The sequence below is a fragment of the Rattus norvegicus genome, chromosome 1, assembly GCF_021556685.1.
Source record: "Rattus norvegicus strain SHRSP/BbbUtx chromosome 1, alternate assembly SHRSP_T2T, whole genome shotgun sequence".
Taxonomy (NCBI): Eukaryota; Metazoa; Chordata; class Mammalia; order Rodentia; family Muridae; genus Rattus; species Rattus norvegicus.
The window spans coordinates 150718954-150740212 of record NC_141534.1 but is presented as its reverse complement, the minus strand read 5'-3'; the positions used below and the strand labels follow the sequence as shown (position 1 = coordinate 150740212).

The following is a 21259-nucleotide window of genomic DNA, read 5'->3' as shown; positions in this document are numbered from 1 at the left end:
TTAACTCCATTCTCCCAAGAATGATGCTCCATTCCCATTAACGATTTTAACAGTTTGAAAAACACTCTTGGACCTGCAGTGTGGGTCAGTGAGTAAAGTGAACTCAAACCTGGGGCTTGAGTTCACTGCCTCAGTCCCACATGAAGGTAGGAAAGAATTGCCTCAAGGCTGTCCTCATTTACATGTACAGCCTGGCACACACACTTCCCCACACCTCACATGCAAAACATGCGTATTCAATAACATTTTTTTTAATTTGAAAAGAAGTCACTTAAGAGATCACAAGGTTTAGGTCTTTGATCTGGAATGTTTATCAACCCCAATTGTCAGCTAGAGTAAGAGAGAGTGGTCTATTAGATGAGAGCTTCTTAACGCAGAGTCAAACCTGGCCATCTGGGATTTAAGGCCAAGATGACTCCTCTGGAAACAGTGTATATCCAGGCTCTGTGGCTTCTTCCCTCCAGCTCCAGGTCTGTTCTCGGGCCACCCTTGCCCAGGGTTCAGAGCCTGGTCACTTCCGTTTGCGTCTGAACTTTGTGGTATAAACCCTTGGAGAACTTGGCCTGTAGAGAAGGAAGGTCTGACAATTGCCTAGAGCTTTGACTCACTTTTGCCAAAGGGCAAATGTCTATGGAATGATTTCCTAAGGGAAGTAAGAAGATTCGGTAAAATCCTGAAGCCTCGTGGTCAACGGCAACTCAGCCGGAAATGACTCAAATGGGGAGTCGGAAACAACCAAGAGTAAGGACGGGCAATACAGGAGACCTACCAAGGGTAAACCGGACAAAGTAGATAGAACGCCTACCTTCAGACTAAAGTCACGTTCGCTCATCCAAAGTGCATTCTCAATTTCCATCTTTAAGTACCTTGTCCCGAACTATGATAAGGTAAAGAGTCTCTTTTAGATAAAAACTAAAGCAAGTTTTAAGTATTTTAAGTTATCTGCTCCAAGTTGTTTTCTTAATCTAGGAGGGGGGAGCTTTGAGTTCTGCTAAATATTGTTCTTCCAAATCCTCTGTTTGTCTTAGGAAAGTCCCGGGGCTCTTGTTCTCATTTGCATGTTGGCTTGTTCAGCTAGGCTTCTCAGTTGAACTCTGTCTGCCTGGGAAAAGGAAGACCACACTGTTGGAGGGGTCAATAGCAGGAACCTGCTCCAGAGCTGAAGGTCGTCAATGCCTTTGCACTGAGGGTGAAGGGAGGAAAGAGAGGCAGAGTACCAAAGACACAAGCCTTATTGCTATACAAGACATCAGGGGTACTTGCTGTGACTCATGAGGCTGCAGAAGGAAGTTACCAGATGGTTATAAAATAATTCCATGGGACAGCTCCACTGTAAACATTGCAGGTTCCCAGAATCTGGGAAATGGTGGAGGGGGGTCACAGAATCATTGTCCACTTACTATGTAAACTATATTCGCATTATGAATTTAAAAATAATGTCTGTGTATCATAAATAGAAAAATAGTAAATTGAAATTATAACTAAAAATTTAAATAGAGTTACCAGATGATTCAGAAATTCTGCTTCTGATATTTGTCTAAAAAACTTCTAAGTGTGACTCAAGTAGTCACATGTGCATTCATGTTAACACAATGGATGCAATGAGCCAAGTGTTAATAGAAAATGAGAAAGCTAGCACAGGTAATATCTGGTTTTAAAAGAAAAGGAAGTTGCATATGCTACAACATGGATGAGCCTTGAAGACATTGTACTATGTGAAATAAGTTGACACACTGTCTTAGTCAGGGTTTGTATTCCTGCACAAAACATCATGACCAAGAAGCAGGTTGGGGAGGAAAGGGTTCATTCATCTTATACTTCCACATTGCTGTTCATCACCCAAGGAAGTCAGGACTGGAACTCAAGCAGGCCAGGAAGCAGGAGCTGATGCAGAAGCCATGGAAGGGTATTGCTTACTGGCTTGCTTCCCCTGGCTTGCTCAGCTTGCTTTCTGATAGAACCCAGAACTACCAGCGCAGGGATGGTACCACTCACAATGGGTCCTCCCACCCTTGATCACTAATTGAGAAAATGCCTTACAGCTGGGTCTCCTGGAGGCATTTCCTCAAGGGAGGGTTCTTTCTTTGTGATAACTGCAGCTCGTGTCGAGTTGACACACAAAACCAGCCAGTACACAAACATACAAATAAAATCCTGACAGAGGACAGAAATAATGGAGAGTGACCTTTTCCATTTCTGTAGTATAAAGTTTCAGTCTTTGTTTTATAAATACACACGTGTAGTCTTTATTGTAGAAAAGACTCTGCAAACACATGTTATCGACAGATAACTGAACAAACACACCGGTTAGTCATCTGTTCTGAGTTAACCCTTCCCCTAGCCCAGATGACCATGGAGAAGGTTGATGCCAGTAGGACCTAACTTGACTGGAGGTTTCAAAGCTCGCCTGATCCCTGACACTGCTAGATGAGGGAACAGTATAAAGGAAGTTAGCATGAAGAGCAGAGATCACAAGTCTCAAAAATGTGGCTGACCACAGGACCAGAGGAGCAAGACAGAGCTACAGAATGACTAATGACCACCTCTGCTCCTTCCTAATCCTCCCTATAGAGCCTGCTGGCCAGACATGAGATAGAATTAGATCTTTAGGATATAAATCTATATCTGTCTTCTCCGACTGACTGCTCTGAGTAAACTACATTCTTAAGATTTAATTCCTGGCTCTGTTCACTGGACTCTGATTCTGACAGACTGATCAGATTCTCCTTAGGAGACCACGTATTGTGTGATTCTTTGTGAGAGATCTGGAGGAATCAAATCCCAGGGACAGAAAGTAGGATACTTGTTTCTAGGCTTTCTGGAAAGAAAGCAGTGACAGGGAGTTTCACTTGGTTGGATGAAAGCATTCTAGTGCTGCGTGATGGTTGTGGTTGCACAGCCATGGGAATAAACTTACTGACACCAAATGATACCTTAAAATGGCAATATTCTGCTTTACTTCGTATCAGTTACAAACTGATAAACAGATGAATAAATCTACATTAATAAATCTATGCAATGTGGATTTATTCACAGAACAAACACCATACTAATACACACTACCCCACAAACGGACCTCGGAAATACTTCACTAAGTAAGAGCAGTCAGAAGAGACCACATCTTCCATTCTTTGACCCAAAGATATAAGAAGTTTCTGGTCCTTGCCGAGGGCTAAGGACTGGGTAGGAAGAAATAGAGAGTAACTGATAATGGTCCATGGTTTCTTTCGAAGCATCAAGAATGTTCTAAAAGTGATTATTGTGATGTGGCAAAACTATGATTGTACTAAGACTATTCTGGAGGTTAAATGTATGCTTTCTGTGGTATGTGGCTTACATCTTTTTTTTCCAGAGCTGGGGACGGAACCCAGGGCCTTGCACTTGCTAGGCAAGCACTCTACCACTGAGCTAAATCCCCAACCCCTGTGGCTTACATCTTAAGGCAGTTGATACGAAACCTTAGTTTGTGCCTGTCCTTTAATTATGATGAAAATTGCTGCCAGGAACACAGACTACAGATATCTGTTTGAAACCCTAGTTTTATTTTTATTTTATTATATTATACTATCTTATTTTTTGCTGTATCCAGAGTCAGAATTCAAAATCACATAGTAATTCTATTGGGGATTTTATTTTGGAAGGATCATCTATAATGCATTGTCAGTTTGGTTTTTCTGTACCTATCTCATTGTTAGCATTCTGGGTTATGTTTTTGGGGCCTTCTCCATATGTTCATACATTTAAAAATAAATTCAGGGTTTTAATCTTTCACAGTATGCAGCTTTCTTTGACCATGCTATTAGTCTTCATATAACTATTTACAATTATTTTATTAGACTGCATTGAATGAATAGATTTGTTTAATCAATAATCTATGGTTGGACTTTTTTAAATGTTTCAATTTATTCATATATTATATATATATATATATATATATGATGAGACATTGATTATAACTATCCTTTTCCTCCTCCAACTCCTCCTGGACTCCCCCCAACACCATGTTCTTCTCCCAAAAGCACATTTTCTTAAGTTTTTTTAATAAACTCATTGGGTCTAATCAGTATCATCCTTATGCGTGCTGGTGTGGGTCCATGCACTAGAGCATGAGAAACCTAGCAAGGGCTATATCCCTGAAAACCTCACTCTCAGGAGCTGTTTGTCGTTAATAATTGCTTGACTTGCACAAGTTGCCACATCTACTGTGAGTTGACAGGTGTGCTGCCCCTGTCGTGCTCAGAGATATTACTCAACAGCCCTCCTGTATGGCTAAACTTTTGTTTGCAGAAACTCCCATGTCTACATAATATGATGTGAGAGAGGGACTGTGGGATGTCTGCAAACACTGAGGCCAGCAGAGTGTCATCTATGAAAGGCAAGCAAAAAGATGACTGTAGCCAGCCAGTCTTGGCTCAGACTTTATGAGTCTGACACCAGGTAGTTTATTTTAGGCATATTTAAGGACGGCACAATTTGGAAGAAGTTTCCTAATGATAATTAACTCAATCCCATGTTCACAACAAAGCTTAAGACAAGATTACAATCGAAATTCTTGTAAATTGGAAATGGCATTTTCCATGAGGATGGGTTCTATAGATTAACTGATGAAATGGGCTCAAGGTAAATAATGGTCTGGGGAAGGAGCGAGCTGTAGATTGACTAGAAAAAGTAGGCTCAAGACTACAGGTCTTAAAGGATAGCAGTATATATGGACTGAGGTAAACAGGCTTAAGGTGAGGGTCTGAGGTCACCAAGCTACTAACCACATCTGTACTCAGGCTTTTGGGTGGAAAACAGGTTATATGTCTCTCCCTCTGTAAAGACAACCCTGTGTCTTTAACATTCCTGGTTATCTGTAAGCACAAGGCTTACATGCCTCCTATAATGGTAGATATCTTTTCAAAGGACTTCTTAGCTATCCATAATTGTTTCTTGGAACAAATTCCAGAATCAAAAGCATTATGATAAAATTATGTGCACATTTAGTAATTTTTGAAATGTACTGCCAAATTGTTTTGTAAAATGGATATACCTGGCAGATGAAGAGGACCCTAACAGTGTTAGCCATTAAGTGAATGCAAATCAAAATTATGAGATGCCCCTGGAATAACAATCTCCTGCCCTCAGCGCTGCTGGCTGTCAGATGTGGATTCACAGTCAGGAATCTCAGCTTTCAGGCTTTCAACAACACCAGTAGCTGTCCTGGGTCTCCTGCTTGCAGATGGCACTCTGTGGGGCTTCTCAGTCTCCATGGTGCATGAGCTAGAATCTTATAGCACAAGATAGATATAAAAATCTAAGTATATATGTAAGTATCTATGAGAGTATTCCCCCCACCCCCTCCGGCTATGCTCTTCTGGAAAATTCTACCTAGCCTCTGCCTTTTCTTAGCATTTGCAAATAGAGGGCCAAAAAAGCAGTCTCCCTTTCTACACTTCATCCTTATTCTTCAGTTCCAAGCCCACCAATAACTAGTCCATAGTGACATATGTCAGACCCCTGTGCTGCCCTTAGGAAACTGGTAGTGACCTTCAGGGTGATGGTTCTGCTGTTTGCCACCCCCACCTCCTTTTGCATCTTGCCCTGTATGTTAGGGTGAGATGAGGGAAAAGCGCTGTGAAGATTCACAGATTGTTTTAGGGGCTTTAGAGGGGCCACACCGTCTTCAGGTTCCAGTGCTTTATATGTAGGTATCTGTCAATCCTCATGCCTTCTGTCACCTGGTAGGGATTACTATCTCAAAGCAGGAATTATTGCTGACTTTCTCTAGGTAAACCTGGCCCATTCTGTAAAAGGAAACAAATTATGGACTAATGTTTATTAACTAATCAGTTAATAAAATACTTACCTATCCAAGAAACCTAGGTTCAATCCCTAGCACCACATAAACTGGTCATGGTCACACATGCTTATAATCTCAACATGTAGGATGTCAGGAGGAGCCACCATTGACTACATAGACTGTTCAGTGTCAGCCAAGACTAAAACCCATCCTAAAGGGGATGATATTTATTTTATGTATATGTGTGTCCAAATATACATATATGTATACATACACATACATCTACATATGTGCTCTATGTGTACACAGAAGACCAAGGAGACCAGAAGAACATGCCAGATCAATAGAACTAGAGTTACAGGTGATTATTAGCCACCATACGGGTGCTGAAAACAAAACCGAGGTCCATTACAAGGGCAGCGAGTGTTCTTAACCACTGAGGCATCTCTCTGGACCCTAGATAGCCATTATTAAAAAGTTATAGAAACACAGAATTAACTAAACTGTATTAAAAATAAAAGTGGCATTTAAAGCTCACCACCTCCAAACTCTCCTATTCAGCTAGCATCAAAGCCTTTGAGATTGCATCTATCCACTGGGTAGGAATGTTATGGAGTGTTTGGCTCCTAAGGATCGCTTCCCAGCCCTGCACAGTGAGAAACAGGGGTAGTTCGAAGTCAGCCACAAGTGGGATATTTATAGCATGCAGGTCAAAAACTCTCAGACCAGAGCATTTCACCCCTCAGCATTTCATCCCACTAGAGAGTCTTTTCCAGATTACTTCTGCTTGTGAGTCTACAGAAGTTGTGATTTGATGCATCCAGAACTTAAAAAGAACCCTCAGGTGGGTGTAGCATGTTGTAACTGGGCACCCCTGTGATAAGGAAGTCCCATGGAAACGCCTGGTGTGGTAGCTCATATCATGGGAAAACATAAGGAAATATGGGAAAGGAGTTCTAGCACTTCTCAAAATCAGGCATCTCAGTGAAATCAGGAAAAACAGCAAATAAGTATCAAAAGGCAAGGAGGGAACACAGTGGCCAACTGAGTTCACACCCCTTTCTCACCACACCCGTGGACTGCTCGTTACCAGCCATCAGCCACATGTGGGCTGGAGATCCAGGGCTGCCAGAACCTCTGATTTCTTCCAGCTAAGTTAAACCACAATGTGACTTGCCAGTCTTCAGGAAATCATGAAGGCCAAATAAAACCCACGTCAGCCAGCAAGCAACTAATTGAACTCATCCACCAGTTTGAGCGCCTCAGTGGGACACATGAAAACATGCCCATAGGAGAAGAGAGGATCTACATGAGAAAGCAGCTGTGGTTACACCTCAATGGAGTGTTGACCTGCAAAGCTACCAGATTGTCCTCATGGTCTAGGCTGTAGGTTGATGTCAGGGGTTCCAAGGAAGGGGGTGACATTTTTGATTTCTCTCATCATTCTGTGATCTCTAAACACAGTTTACTATTTTTCTCATGCCTGTGACCAAAGAGCTGATAAGAAGCAGTTTAAGGAAGAGCTTATCTTTGTGGTGACTAGAGGAGACACAGCTCATCATGGTGTGGAAAGCATGGCCTCAGGAGCAGAGCTTAAGGCTTCCTGACGACATCGTAGAGGACTCAGATGCAGTGCAAAGAAAATGCCAGTGTCAGTCTGCTTTTGATGCACACACACACACACACACACACACACACACACACACACACACACACACACACAGAGAGAGAGAGAGAGAGAGAGAGAGAGAGAGATTTGTAAGGTTTTTTTTTAATTACAAGGATGTACACATTTGTTGGTATGCACACATGAGTGCAGGTACCTACAGATGCCAGGAGAGAGTGTTGAATGTAGCTGTTAACTACCCAATGTGGGTGCAGGGTAAGAACTCACCCTCTCAGCCGTATCACGAGCCCATTTTTTCCCCTATATTCAGGCCAAGATGGTGCTGCCACCTTTAGAGTGTTGCCCTCACTTGTGCTGGCTAGCTTTATGCCAACTTGACACAAAGAGGGACTCTCAACTGAGAAAATGTCTCCACTAAGATTTGCCTATAGGCCAGTCTGTAGGGCATCTTCTTCATTAATGATCCGTGAAAAGGCTCAGTCCACTGTGGGTGGTACCACCTCTGGGTAGGTGGTCCTGGACGGTATAGGAAAGCAGGCTGCACAAGTGATGGAAAGCCAGCCAGTAAGCAGCTGTCCTCCAAGGTCCCTGCTCCTGTTTCTGCCTCCAGATTCTGGCCCTGAGTTTCTGTTTCCCCAGTAATGGAGTATGACCTGAGAGTTATATGCTGGAATAATCCTTTCCTCCCAAGCTGCTTTCAGTGTTGGTGTTTTATCAGGGCAATAGAAACTCTAAGACACCACCTCAATTAATCTTCTTTAGAAACACCCACACAGACACACCAAAGGCACACATCACTAATGCCTAGTTATTCCTTAATCAAGATAACAATCAAAATTTTCTATCTCATACAAGAAAATTAAATCCTCTAAAGGACTCAAGGAATAACAAATTCTTAGGACAATTCCTATCCTGGGATATTTTGTGAACTGACACTGATTATGTGCTCTTTTATTGCTTGTGATATGTGTATAATGATGCACGCACCCATGTGTGTTGTGAATGTGCATGCCTAAGCCAGAGTCTAGGATAGCAGGCTTCTTCCTCCGTCCCTATCCACCTTACTTTTTGAAATAGTCCTCTCACTGAGCCCAAACCTTTGTTTCATCTAGGCCTGCTGGCCGGAAAGCTCCTGGGAGCTGCCTGTCTGCTCCATACTGAGGCTGTAGGTACATGTGACTGGCTGGCTCTTATGTGGTTTCCGGAGATGCAAACTCAGATTCAGTTACTTGCATAGCAAGCATTCTTACCCTCCTAGTAATTTACCCTCCTGGTACATTTAATAACTGAACAGTGGGTAGAAATACAAAGTCACCCACACTACCACAAGCATGACTTAGGTCAGAGGAACAGATGTGCCAGGCATCATGGCCACCAGATAAGATTGTGGACATGTTAGCAAACCTGGCCTTGAGTTTTCAAGGAAAATTTCTTGGGTCCTGGATACTTAGTAAGTGGATCAATTAGTGCCAAATTATAGCCACGGAGAAATTAGAACCTGCTTATAGCTTATTCTATAAAGAATATATAATAGCATGTCATTGTTGGAAGGCCATCTAGCATTTCCTCAAAAAACTTAACACAGGTTTCCATATGACCTAGAAGTTGCTTTTTTAGCAACCCTGCCCAGTGGAGCTGAAAGCTCTTCACACAGGAGCTTGTATATAAGAGCTCATAGCAGTGTTATTCATCATCAGAGAGTAAAAACAACCCAGGTGTGCTTTCTATTTGTTGTGTCGCTATGATGAAATACCCTGATCAAAGAAACAAAAGAGATAGGCTTTAGTTTGGTTCATGATTTTAGGGGTAGTTCATCATGGTACTGAAGAAATGTTAGAAACATGAGGCTTGCTGGTTACATTGTATCTGCAAGCAATGAGCACTGTGAAGATGGTTACATCGTGCAATGCAGAGGCTAGCCCTCCATTCACTTTTCTCCTTATTTAGTCCAGGACCTCAATCAATGGAATGATACCACCCAGAGTTAAAGTAGGGCTTCCTATCTCAATTAACCCAATCTGTATAATCTCTCACAGGCATTACCAGAGATTTGTCTCCTAAATGACTCTAGATCCTATCTAGTTGACCAAATTAACCATCACAACTCTACCCCTTAACAATCTGACTTGCAAACACATCACTTTAAGCCATAACCATCCTTTCTTTGTCCCTATAGGCTTATGAACATTTTATAATGAAAAAAAATTCATTCCTTCCAACACAAAAAGATACCATAATCTGCAACAGATCCAGTGATATTTAAAGTGTAAGTGCTGAGTTTCTTCTGAGACTCAGAAAAATCCCTGAGAGGCCTGTACAATCAAAAAACAATTACATGGACTAGAGAGATGGTTCAGCAGGTAAGAGCATTATCTATGCAGTAAACTCACTTTCCTACAGTTTCTGCATGCACATGCACACATGTTTATACCTTCACAAATATATTCATGTAATACTATATATTCAAACACATATAATATACATGCTTCTAACACATAATGGCATAGAATAAGCATTCCCTTCAACAAGGGAAGAATATGGTCTTAGAAAAATGAACAGATCCACACTAAAGAGCATGCATCAAATCGTGTGGTTCCATTTCTGGCATTTGGAGCTGATGATAGAATCATCTGGGCTCCAGAGGGCTTGGATAGCCTTACTTGTCTAACTTTTCTACCTGCAGCACTGGTCCTGTCATCTTCAACATTCAGTGGTTCTCTGAAACTGTGGAGTAAGATTCCATGATCCCCCTTCATTTTTCATGCCTACAAAACCATGACAAAGGCAGTCCGGAGAGACCACTGTGTGAAGCTGATGAAGTAAAGACAGTGACACTGTCAAGTTTTGTTGCCAGCTCAGAACAGTGCCGGGCCTGACTGGAGCATAGTTGAGTCAGCCTCTGTGCAGGTCAGGTGTTGTGAAGGTCAGGGACCTCTTGAGCAGCATTCTTTATTGAGGCTTTCTCATTTTAAATAAACTTATTTTCACAAGACAGAGCCTTGATGGGTAGGGTCTTATCCTCACAGCACTCAAAATGCTACATTTCTCTTTAATGTTTCTAATCTCTTTAACAATTACAAGGGTTTCATCATTTGCACCCTCCTTGTCTGACACTTTAAATTGTGCACAAACCTTTCTTCCCTTCCTGGCCTTTCTGCTGTCTCTCATTGTGAACTTGTGTATGAGTAGTGAGCAGTAACCATGACACAGCCTGAATACTGACTCTCCTGCCTTGAAATTTCCTCCTACACGCAAGATTGTCCATTACCCTTAAATTCAACCTCACTTGAGTTCCCAGGACACAGGCAGAACGCAGCCAGAGTCTTTGCCAGGATATCACACAAGTGGCTCCTTGCATCGTTCCACTTAGAGTCCTTGCCCCCCACAAAACCTCATGACTAAGTTTCACTGTCCACATGTTTCTTAGAATTCTTGTCTTCTAAGCTTCTATTGGAATTGTCCATTCAGTTTTCCATTGAGGTGTGTGAGGGTTTGTATGTGCTCGGCCCAGGGAGTGGCATCATTAGAAGGTATGGTCCTGTTGAGGTAGGTGTGGCCCTGTTGGAGTAGATGGGTCACTTTTGTGGGCTTTAAGACCCTGACCCTAGCTGCCTGTGAGTCAGTATTCTGCTAGCAGCATTCAGATGAAGATGTAGAACTCTCAGCTCCATGCCTGCCTGGTTGCTGCCATGTTCCCACATTGATGATAATGGACTGAACCTCTGAACCTGTAAGCCAGCCCCAATTAAATGTTGTCCTTATAAGTCATGGTCATGGTGTCTGTTCACAGCAGTAAAACCCTAATGAGGGCAAAAGTGTTCAAGGGCTTTCCCAGCCCAAAGTTTCCACTCTTCTGCATTTCCCCTCTATACCAGTTCTAAGACCCTAAGAATCACGAGGTCAGATATACCACAGCAACAGCCTCATTTCTCAGCACCACATTTCTATTTTAGTTTCTTTCCAGTTGCGGTTAAAAAAAACCTGACAAAAACAACTGAAGTGTGGCTGTTTTGGCTCCCAGTTCTCAGTAGAGAAGTCACAGGACCAGAGGCTAGAGGTAGTTAGTCATCTTGAATCTGCCGGCCAGAAGCAGATTAACGATGCCACTATTCCACTCGCTTTCTCCCTAAGTCATAGAATGGTACCACACAGAGTTTAGGCGGGTCTCCACACTTTAAACTACTTCAGAAAATCCTTCAGAAGCATGTCCGAAAATGAATCTGATGTAGTCTTCCACAAGCATGTCTAGAACCTTCTCTCCTAGAGAGTCTAGATCCTGCTGTTGGGGATATTAACCACCATGCCTGACGACCATCAACTAAGGAATAGAAAATTAAAATGCAAGTGTCCATACAATAGAGTGTTGTGGAGCCATTAAAATGGAGTTATTGACCCACGATACAACATAAATGTATCTGAAAAACACTACAGTAAGTGAAAGGCAGGTAGAAGAGAGAACATTTGTTGCATGCTTAGATTCCACTCATAGGAAGTGTTCAAAACAGGAAAATCTGCAGAAGCATGAAAGAGTGATCAGCAGGATCTGAAAGAGAAGGAAGGAGGAGCAACTGCTAATAAATGGGTCAGTTCTTTGGGGATAATAAAACTTTGGGGATAGGGGGAGTCCCAAACCGGCAGATCCCTGCCCGCAGTAGCTCTCTGCTCCCAAACCCCATGGGAGAGATACCTCACCGCCTGGTCAGGTGGGCACTCCTGAGGCTGCGGAGCAGAAGAGACCACCAACACTGCCCACCCCTGCTCACATCCCTGGCCCAAAAGGAAACTGTATACGGCCTCTGGGTCCCCGTAGAGGAGGGCCCAGGAGCAGCAGATCCACTGCGTCTGAGACACCGCCAGAACTGGAAGGGACCGACCAGATAAACAGTTCTCTGCACCCAAATCCCGTGGGAGGGAGAGCTAAACCTTCAGAGAGGCAGACACGCCTGGGAAACCAGAAAAGACTGCACTCTGCACACATCTCTGACGCCAGAGGAAAACACCAAATGCCATCTGGAACCCTGGTGCACGGAAGCTCCCGGAAAGGGCGGCACAGATCTTCCTGGTTGCTGCCGCCATGGAGAGCTCATAGGCAGCACCCCACGAGCAAACTTGAGCCTCGGAACCACAGGTAAGACCAACTTTTCTGCTGCAAGTGACCTGCCTGGTGAACTCAAGACACAGGCCCACAGGAACAGTTGAAGACCTGTAGAGAGGAAAAACTACACGCCCGAAAGCAGAACACTCTGTCCCCATAACTGGCTGAAAGAAAATAGGAAAACAGGTCTACAGCACTCCTGACACACAGGCTTATAGGACAGTCTAGCCACTGTCAGAAATAGCAGAACAAAGTAACACTAGAGATAATCTGATGGGGAGAGGCAAGCGCAGGAAATCAAGCAACAGAAACCAAGACTACATGGCATCATGGGAGCCCAATGCTCCCACCAAAGCAAACAGGGAATATCCAAAAACACCAGAAAAGCAAGATCTAGTTTCAAAATCATATTTGATCATGATGCTGGAAGACTACAAGAAAGACGTGAAGAACTCTCTTAGAGAATAAGTAGAAGCCTACAGAGAGGAATCGCAAAAATCCCTGAAAGAATTCCAGGAAAACATCAATAAACAAGTAGAAGCCCATAGAGAGGAGTCACAAAAATCCCTGAAAGAATTCCAGGAAAACATCAATAAACAAGTAGAAGCCCATAGAGAGGACACACAAAAATCCCTGAAAGAATTCCAGAAAAACACAATCAAACAGTTGAAGGAATTAAAAATGGAAATAGAAGCAATCAAGAAAGAACACATGGAAACAACCCTGGATATAGAAAACCAAAAGAAAAGACAAGGAGCGGTAGATATGAGCTTCACCAACAGAATACAAGAGATGGAAGAGAAAATCTCAGGAGCAGAAGATTCCATAGAAATCATCGACTCAACTGTCAAAGATAATGTAAAGCGGAAAAAGCTACTGGTCCAAAACATACAGGAAATACAGGACTCAATGAGAAGATCAAACCTAAGGATAATAGGTATAGAAGAGAGTGAAGACTCCCAGCTCAAAGGACCAGTAAATATCTTGAACAAAATCATAGAAGAAAACTTCCCTTACCTAAAAAAAAGAGATACCCATAGGCATACAAGAAGCCTACAGAACTCCAAATAGATTGGGCCAGAAAAGAAACACCTCCCGTCACATAATAGTCAAAACACCAAAGGCACAAAATAAAGAAAGAATATTAAAAGCAGTAAGGGAAAAAGGTCAAGTAACATATAAAGGCAGACTTATCAGAATCACACCAGACTTTTCGCCAGAGACTATGAAAGCCAGAAGATCCTGGACAGATGTCATACAGACCCTAAGAGAAGACAAATGCCAGCCCAGGTTACTGTATCCAGCAAAAATCTCAATTAACATAGATGGAGAAACCAAGATATTCCATGACAAAACCAAATTTACACAATATCTTTCTACAAATCCAGCACTACAAAGCATAATAAATGGTAAAGCCCAACATAAGGAGGCAAGCTACACCCTAGAAAAAGCAAGAAACTAATCGTCTTGGCAACAAAACAAAGAGAAGAAAAGCACACAAACATAACCTCACATCCAAATATGAATATAACAGGAAGCAATAATCACTATTCCTTAATATCTCTCAACATCAATGGTCTCAACTCCCCAATAAAAAGACATAGATTAACAAACTGGATATGCAATGAGGACCCTGCATTCTGCTGCCTACAGGAAACACACCTCAGAGACAAAGACAGACACTACCTCAGAGTGAAAGGCTGGAAAACAACTTTCCAAGCAGATGGTCGGAAGAAGCAAGCTGGAGTAGCCATTCTAATATCAAATAAAATCAATTTTCCACTAAAAGTCATCAAAAAAAGATAAGGAAGGACACTTCATATGCATCAAAGGAAAAATCCACCAAGAAGAACTCTCAATCCTAAATATCTATGCCCCAAATACAAGGACACCTACATACGTAAAAGAAACCTTACTAAAGCTCAAAACACACATTGAACCCCACACAATAATAGTAGGAGATTTCAACATCCCACTGTCATCAATGGACAGATCATGAAAACAGAAATTAAACAAAGACATAGACAGACTAAGAGAAGTCTTGAGCCAAATGGACTTAACAGATATTTATAGAACATTCTATCCTAAAGCAAAAGGATATACCTTCTTCTCAGCTCCTCATGGTACTTTCTCCAAAATTGACCATATAATTGGTCAAAAAACGGGCCTCAACAGGTACAGAAAGATAGAAATAATCCCATGCGTGCTATCGGACCACCACGGCCTAAAGCTGGTCTTCAATAACAATAAGGGAAGAATGCCCACATATACGTGGAAAATGAACAATGCTCTACTCAATGATAACCTGGTCAAGGAAGAAATAAATAAAGAAATTCAAGACTTCTTAGAATTTAATGAAAATGAAGGTACAGCATACCCAAACTTATGGGACACAATGAAAGCTGTGCTAAGAGGAAAACTCATAGCGCTGAGTGCCTGCAGAAAGAAACAGGAAAGAGCATATGTCAGCAGCTTGACAGCACACCTAAAAGCTCTAGAACAAAAAGAAGCAAATACACCCAGGAGGAGTAGAAGGCAGGAAATAATCAAACTCAGAGCTGAAATCAACCAAGTAGAAACAAAAAGGACCATAGAAAGATTCAACAGAACCAAAAGTTGGTTCTTTGAGAAAATCAACAAGATAGATAAACCCTTAGCCAGACTAACGAGAGGACACAGAGAGTGTGTCCAAATTAACAAAATCAGAAATGAAAAGGGAGACATAACTACAGATTCAGAGGAAATTCAAAAAATCATCAGATCTTACTATAAAAGCCTATATTCAACAAAACTTGAAAATCTGCAGGAAATGGACAATTTCCTAGACAGATACCAGGTATCGAAGTTAAATCAGGAAGAGATAAACCAGTTAAACAACCCCATAACTCCTAAGGAAATAGAAGCAGTCATTAAAGGTCTCCCTACCAAAAAGAGCCCAGGTCCAGACGGGTTTAGTGCAGAATTCTATCAGACCTTCATTGAAGACCTCATACCAATATTATCCAAACTATTCCACAAAATTGAAACAGATGGAGCACTACCGAATTCCTTCTATGAAGCCACAATTACTCTTATACCTAAACCACACAAAGACCCAACAAAGAAAGAGAACTTCAGACCAATTTCCCTTATGAATATCGACGCAAAAATACTCAATAAAATTCTGGCAAACCGAATCCAAGAGCACATCAAAACAATCATCCACCATGATCAAGTAGGCTTCATCCCAGGCACGCAGGGATGGTTTAATATACGGAAAACCATCAACGTGATCCATTATATAAACAAACTGAAAGAACAGAACCACATGATCATTTCATTAGATGCTGAGAAAGCATTTGACAAAATTCAACACCCCGTCATGATAAAAGTCCTGGAAAGAATTGGAATTCAAGGCCCATACCTAAACATAGTAAAAGCCATATACAGCAAACCAGTTGCTAACATTAAACTAAATGGAGAGAAACTTGAAGCAATCCCACTAAAATCAGGGACTAGACAAGGCTGCCCACTCTCTCCCTACTTATTCAATAGAGTTCTTGAAGTTCTAGCCAGAGCAATCAGACAACAAAAGGAGGTCAAGGGGATACAGATCGGAAAAGAAGAAGTCAAAATATTACTATTTGCAGATGATATGATAGTATATTTAAGTGATCCCAAAAGTTCCACCAAAGAACTACTAAAGCTGATAAACAACTTCAGCAAAGTGGCTGGGTATAAAATTAACTCTAATAAATCAGTAGCCTTCCTCTACACAGAAGAGAAACAAACCAAGAAAGAAATTAGGGAAACGACACCCTTCATAATAGACCCAAATAATATAAAGTACCTCGGTGTGACTTTAACCAAGCAATAAGAACAATAAGAACAATTGTACAATAAGAACTTCAAGACTCTGAAGAAAGAAATTGAAGAAGACCTCAGAAGATGGAAAGATCTCCCATGCTCATGGATTGGCAGGATTAATATAGTAAAAATGGCCATTTTACCAAAAGCGATCTACAGATTCAATGCAATCCCCATCAAAATACCAATCCAATTCTTCAAAGAGTTAGACAGAACAATTTGCAAATTCATCTGGAATAACAAAAAATCCAGCATAGCTAAAACTATCCTCAACAATAAAAGGACTTCAGGGAGAATCACTATCCCTGAACTCAAGCAGTATTACAGAGCAATAGTGATAAAAACTGCATGGTATTGGTACAGAGACAGACAGATAGGCCAATGGAACAGAATTGAAGACCCAGAAATGAACCCACACACCTATGGGCACTTGATTTTTGACAAAGAAGCCAAAACCATCAAATGGAAAAAAGACAGCATTTTCAGCAAATGATGCTGGTTCAACTGGAGGTCAACATGTAGAAGAATGCAGATCAATCCATGCTTATCACCCTGTACAAAGCTTAGGTCCAAGTGGATCAAGGACCTCCACATCAAACCAGACACACTCAAACTAATGGAAGAAAAACTAGGGAAGCATCTGGAACACATGGGCACTGGAAAAAATTTCCTGAACAAAACACCAATGGCTTATGCTCTAAGATCAAGAATCGACAAATGGGATCTCATAAAACTGCAAAGCTTCTGTAAGGCAAAGGACACTGTTGTTGGGACAAAACGGCAACCAACAGATTGGGAAAAGATCTTTACCAATCCTACAACAGATAGAGGCCTTATATCCAAAATATACAAAGAACTCAAGAAGTTAGACTGCAGGGAGACAAATAACCCTATTAAAAAATGGAGTTCAGAGCTAAACAAAGAATTCACAGCTGAGGAATGCCGAATGGCTGAGAAACACCTAAAGAAATGTTCAACATCTTTAGTCATAAGGGAAATGCAAATCAAAACAACCCTGAGATTTCACCTCACACCAGTGAGAATGGCTAAGATCAAAAACTCAGGTGACAGCAGATGCTGGCGAGGATGTGGAGAAAGAGGAACACTCCTCCATTGTTGGTGGAATTGCAGACTGGTACAACCATTCTGGAAATCAGTCTGGAGGTTCCTCAGAAAATTGGACATTGAACTACCGGAGGATCCAGCTATACCTCTCTTGGGCATATACCCACAAGATGCCCCAACATATAAAAAAGACACGTGCTCTACTATGTTCATTGCAGCCTTATTTATAATAGCCAGAAGCTGGAAAGAACCCAGATCCGCTTCAACAGAGGAATGGATACAGAAAATGTGGTACATCTACACAATGGAATATTACTCAGCTATCAAAAACAATGACTTTATGAAATTCGTAGGCAAATGGTTGGAACTGGAAAATATCATCCTAAATGAGGTAACCCAATCACAGAGAAACACACATGGTATGCACTCATTGATAAGTGGCTATTAGCCCAAATGCTTGAATTACCCTAGATGCGTAGAACAAATGAAACTCAAGACGGATGATCAAAATGTGAATGCTTCACTCCTTCTTTAAAAGGGGAATAATAATACCCGTGGCAGGGAATAGAGAGGCAAAGATTAAAACAGAGACAGAAGGAATACCCATTCAGAGCCTGCCCCACATGTGGCCCACACATATACAGCCATCCAATTATACAAGATAGATGAAGCAAAGAAGTGCAGGCCGACAGGAGCCACATGTAGATCGCTCCTGAGGGACACAGCCAGAATACAGCAAATACAGAGGCGAATGCCAGCAGCAAACCACTGAACTGAGAATAGGACCCCCGTTGAAGGAATCAGAGAAAGAACTGGAAGAGCTTGATGGGGCTGGAGACCCCATATGTACAGCAATGCCAAGCAACCAGAGCTTCCAGGGACTAAGCCACTACCTAAAGACTATACGTGGACTGACCGTGGACTCTGACCTCATAGGTAGCAATGAATATCCTAGTAAGAGCACCAGTGGAAGGGGAAGCCCTGGGTCCTTCTAAGACTGAACCCCCAGTGAACTAGATTGTTGGGGGGAGGGCGGCAATGGGGGGAGGATGGGGAGGGGAACACCCATAAAGAAGGGGAGGAGGAGGGATTAGGGGGATGTTCGCCCGGAAACCGGGAAAGGGAACAACAACATTCGAAATGTAAATAAGAAATACTCAAGTTAATAAAAAAAAAACTTTGGGGATAATTATATAATCTGGAATTATATAATTGTGATGATGTACACCCATCCTTGTCTTATTTTCCTATTGCTGTGATAAACACATGACCAAGGCAACTTATCAGACAAACTGTGTAAGTTGGGCTCATGCTGTCAGAGAGTTAGAGTCCATGGTGGCAGAGCGAGGACAGTTGAAATCTTGCTTCTTTATCCTTAAGTGGTAGTACACGGAGAGACACTGGGAATGGTGCAGGTCTTTTGAAACCTCAAAGGTGGCTCAGTAGTGACACACCTCCTTCAACAAGGCCACACCTCCTAGTCCTTTCCAAGCAGTTTCACCAACATGAAGAACCAAATATTCAAATATATGAGCTTATGAGGGCCATTTTCATTCAAACCACCATACTCCTCTGTTTATGCTTTTAACTAAAAGTAAATTATTTTAAAAGCTATACCCACATATCTAAGGAGTCAGCTTGTTCCTTGGCAAGAAATGTGTAAACATCCCCTGTATCTCATTGTGGAGTGAATCAGGACAGGAAGTTTCACAGTGACAATCCCTGTGATGACAATTGGCATTGCAGAGCCCAGGCACAGACTTACTAATATTTACTTTCTCACAGCCAAGGAAAAGAATGTCCCGAGACATGCTGGTTGGAATCAAAGTGCTATGTGAACAGAGGATGTGAAAATAGAGAGAGGAAACCCTAGACTGGGTCTTTATATTTAGTAGCCAACACAGTAATAAACGACCACATGTTTGGAGGTAGGGGGATCATCTTCCTGATCTCTCCCTCCCACAGGGGTTTCTGCTTTGTTCTTGCATGGCCATGAATCACATGCAGCAGAGAACTAATGGGAGCTTCAAGTAACGTGTCTAAAAGTTGGCAAGTTTAATTTCTCCGAGACATCAAGAGATTTATTTTTAGCTTATAGAGATGGTCCCACAGAAAGGAAGCTGATAAACTCTAGGGGGGAAATATGGTACTAGCCCAGCCACAGGCATTCTTTCTTCTGTTCTCAGCAGAAGGGCAGGGGTGGGAAAATGCATGTCCCCAAGACCCTGGGAAGAACTCTTTTAGTAGGAGAAGCCCCTTCAGAAGCTTCAGACAATGGCATGTCTAGGCAGGAGGTGGGGGCTACCCCTGTACCACAGAAGGAAGATCTGTCAGTCAGCATGAGGTCCAGTTCACAGAAGGGGCCCTGTGTGCTGCAAATACTGGAAGTAAGTCCAGGGAATTGCTTACTATAGTATTCTGAAGGCTGAAGGAGGAGAAAGGGGGCAGTGAGGTGTGCAAAAGACTAGAACTATTGGAACTTGTGTGTTCAGATAAAGAACTAACAAGAAAAATGGCTCTGTATTCTGGTACCCCCACACACAGTGGGAGGAAGTTGCTCGGTGGCCTCTGCTCATACTGCCAGTGGGGAAGCTGCATATTATCCTCTTCCTGATGTTTTAGGAGCCAGGCTGCCAAATGACCCCTGTCAACCCCCAGCACTGTCTCAGCCAATGCTCACCAAGCACCACACTATTCCAACACCCATAATCTCCATTGTCATTGCTATTGCTGCTGGAACTAAAGCCCACCCTCTGCGATGCTGTTACCGACAGAAAGAAAAATCAGGAAAGCCTCCTTTGTCCCTCCTTGCCTTCCCATCCCCTGACCATATTCCCAGGGGCAGGATCTACATAGTCTAACCAGCATGCAAAATCTAAGCACAGTGCAGGGTCCTAGCCTCCTTCCAAATAGAACAGATCAGAAGGGCAGGAAGAGGGCCATCAAAGACAAATGACTAGTATGGCGGATAGGGAAGCTTCTGTGGCTGCAGTAGCTAAATAGGGGGAGAAAGTAACTAACTTCCATCCCAGTCAGAGCTCGAGCTTGTGAAAAATGGACCTTATCTACTACAGACAGATTTACTTGTCTATTTTAGTCTCTCATTGTTTATGCGCATTCAGTGGGGTACCCACTAATGTGGTGAACAGAGACTGCCATTAATGACTGCAGCTCTCCTCTTTTACAGCCTACTGGTCTCCAGGGTCTTTCCAGGCTTCTAGAATTCCCGTCGTCAATTTTTCCTGCAGAGATTGAAGCTGACGTCAAGGCGGGAGGGGGCTGAGAAGGCTCTGGTCCAAGCATACAAAAGATCTTCCCTGGAGACGCTGTGAAGAGACCACCAGCCTGCTGCTGGAATCCCTCCAGTTTTGTCATTACTCCTGGTTCACTGTGCCCAGGGGAGGATGAAAACTGAGTTCACGTTGTTATTTTTACCTTAAAAGGCAGAAGCATACTTTTTTTTTTGAACCAGCTTTTTCTCTGGCACCAAATTCTAAAAGGTTGTCATGTGGAACATTCTTTGGTTCTATGACATCACAGTGTCCTTCCCCTACGTGTTCCCATCAAACTGAGAGCAGTCAACATACCCATTTCTGGCAGAAGGGCCAGAGACAAACCAAGGGGCCAGTGAGATTGTGTGTGGTGACTGCTACGGCCCCTTGACAAGTCAAGGACTGGGCATACACATGGAAGACTATGTGCTCTGTCAAGCAGATCTTAGAGCCCGAAGGCTTCCTGTCCACGGAGTGGCCTGGAAGAACCTGCTGAGATGGTTGGAAGATAAATAGGAACGCTAGAGAAGGTGACAGCTCTGGTGGGATAAATGAAGACTTACGACCACCAA

General features: G+C 42.4%; 1 long non-coding RNA gene across 1 annotated transcript; it reads right to left on the bottom strand.

Moving 5' to 3' along the window:
* Window positions 1-234: 234 nt before the first annotated feature.
* Window positions 235-20921, bottom strand: LOC147996880 (uncharacterized). The gene is made up of 3 exons (XR_015651845.1): window positions 20851-20921; window positions 806-1102; window positions 235-563 (listed from the first exon to the last, which is right to left on the bottom strand). It is a non-coding gene; the product is annotated as an uncharacterized LOC147996880 (long non-coding RNA).
* Between the last annotated feature and the right edge of the window lie 338 nt (window positions 20922-21259).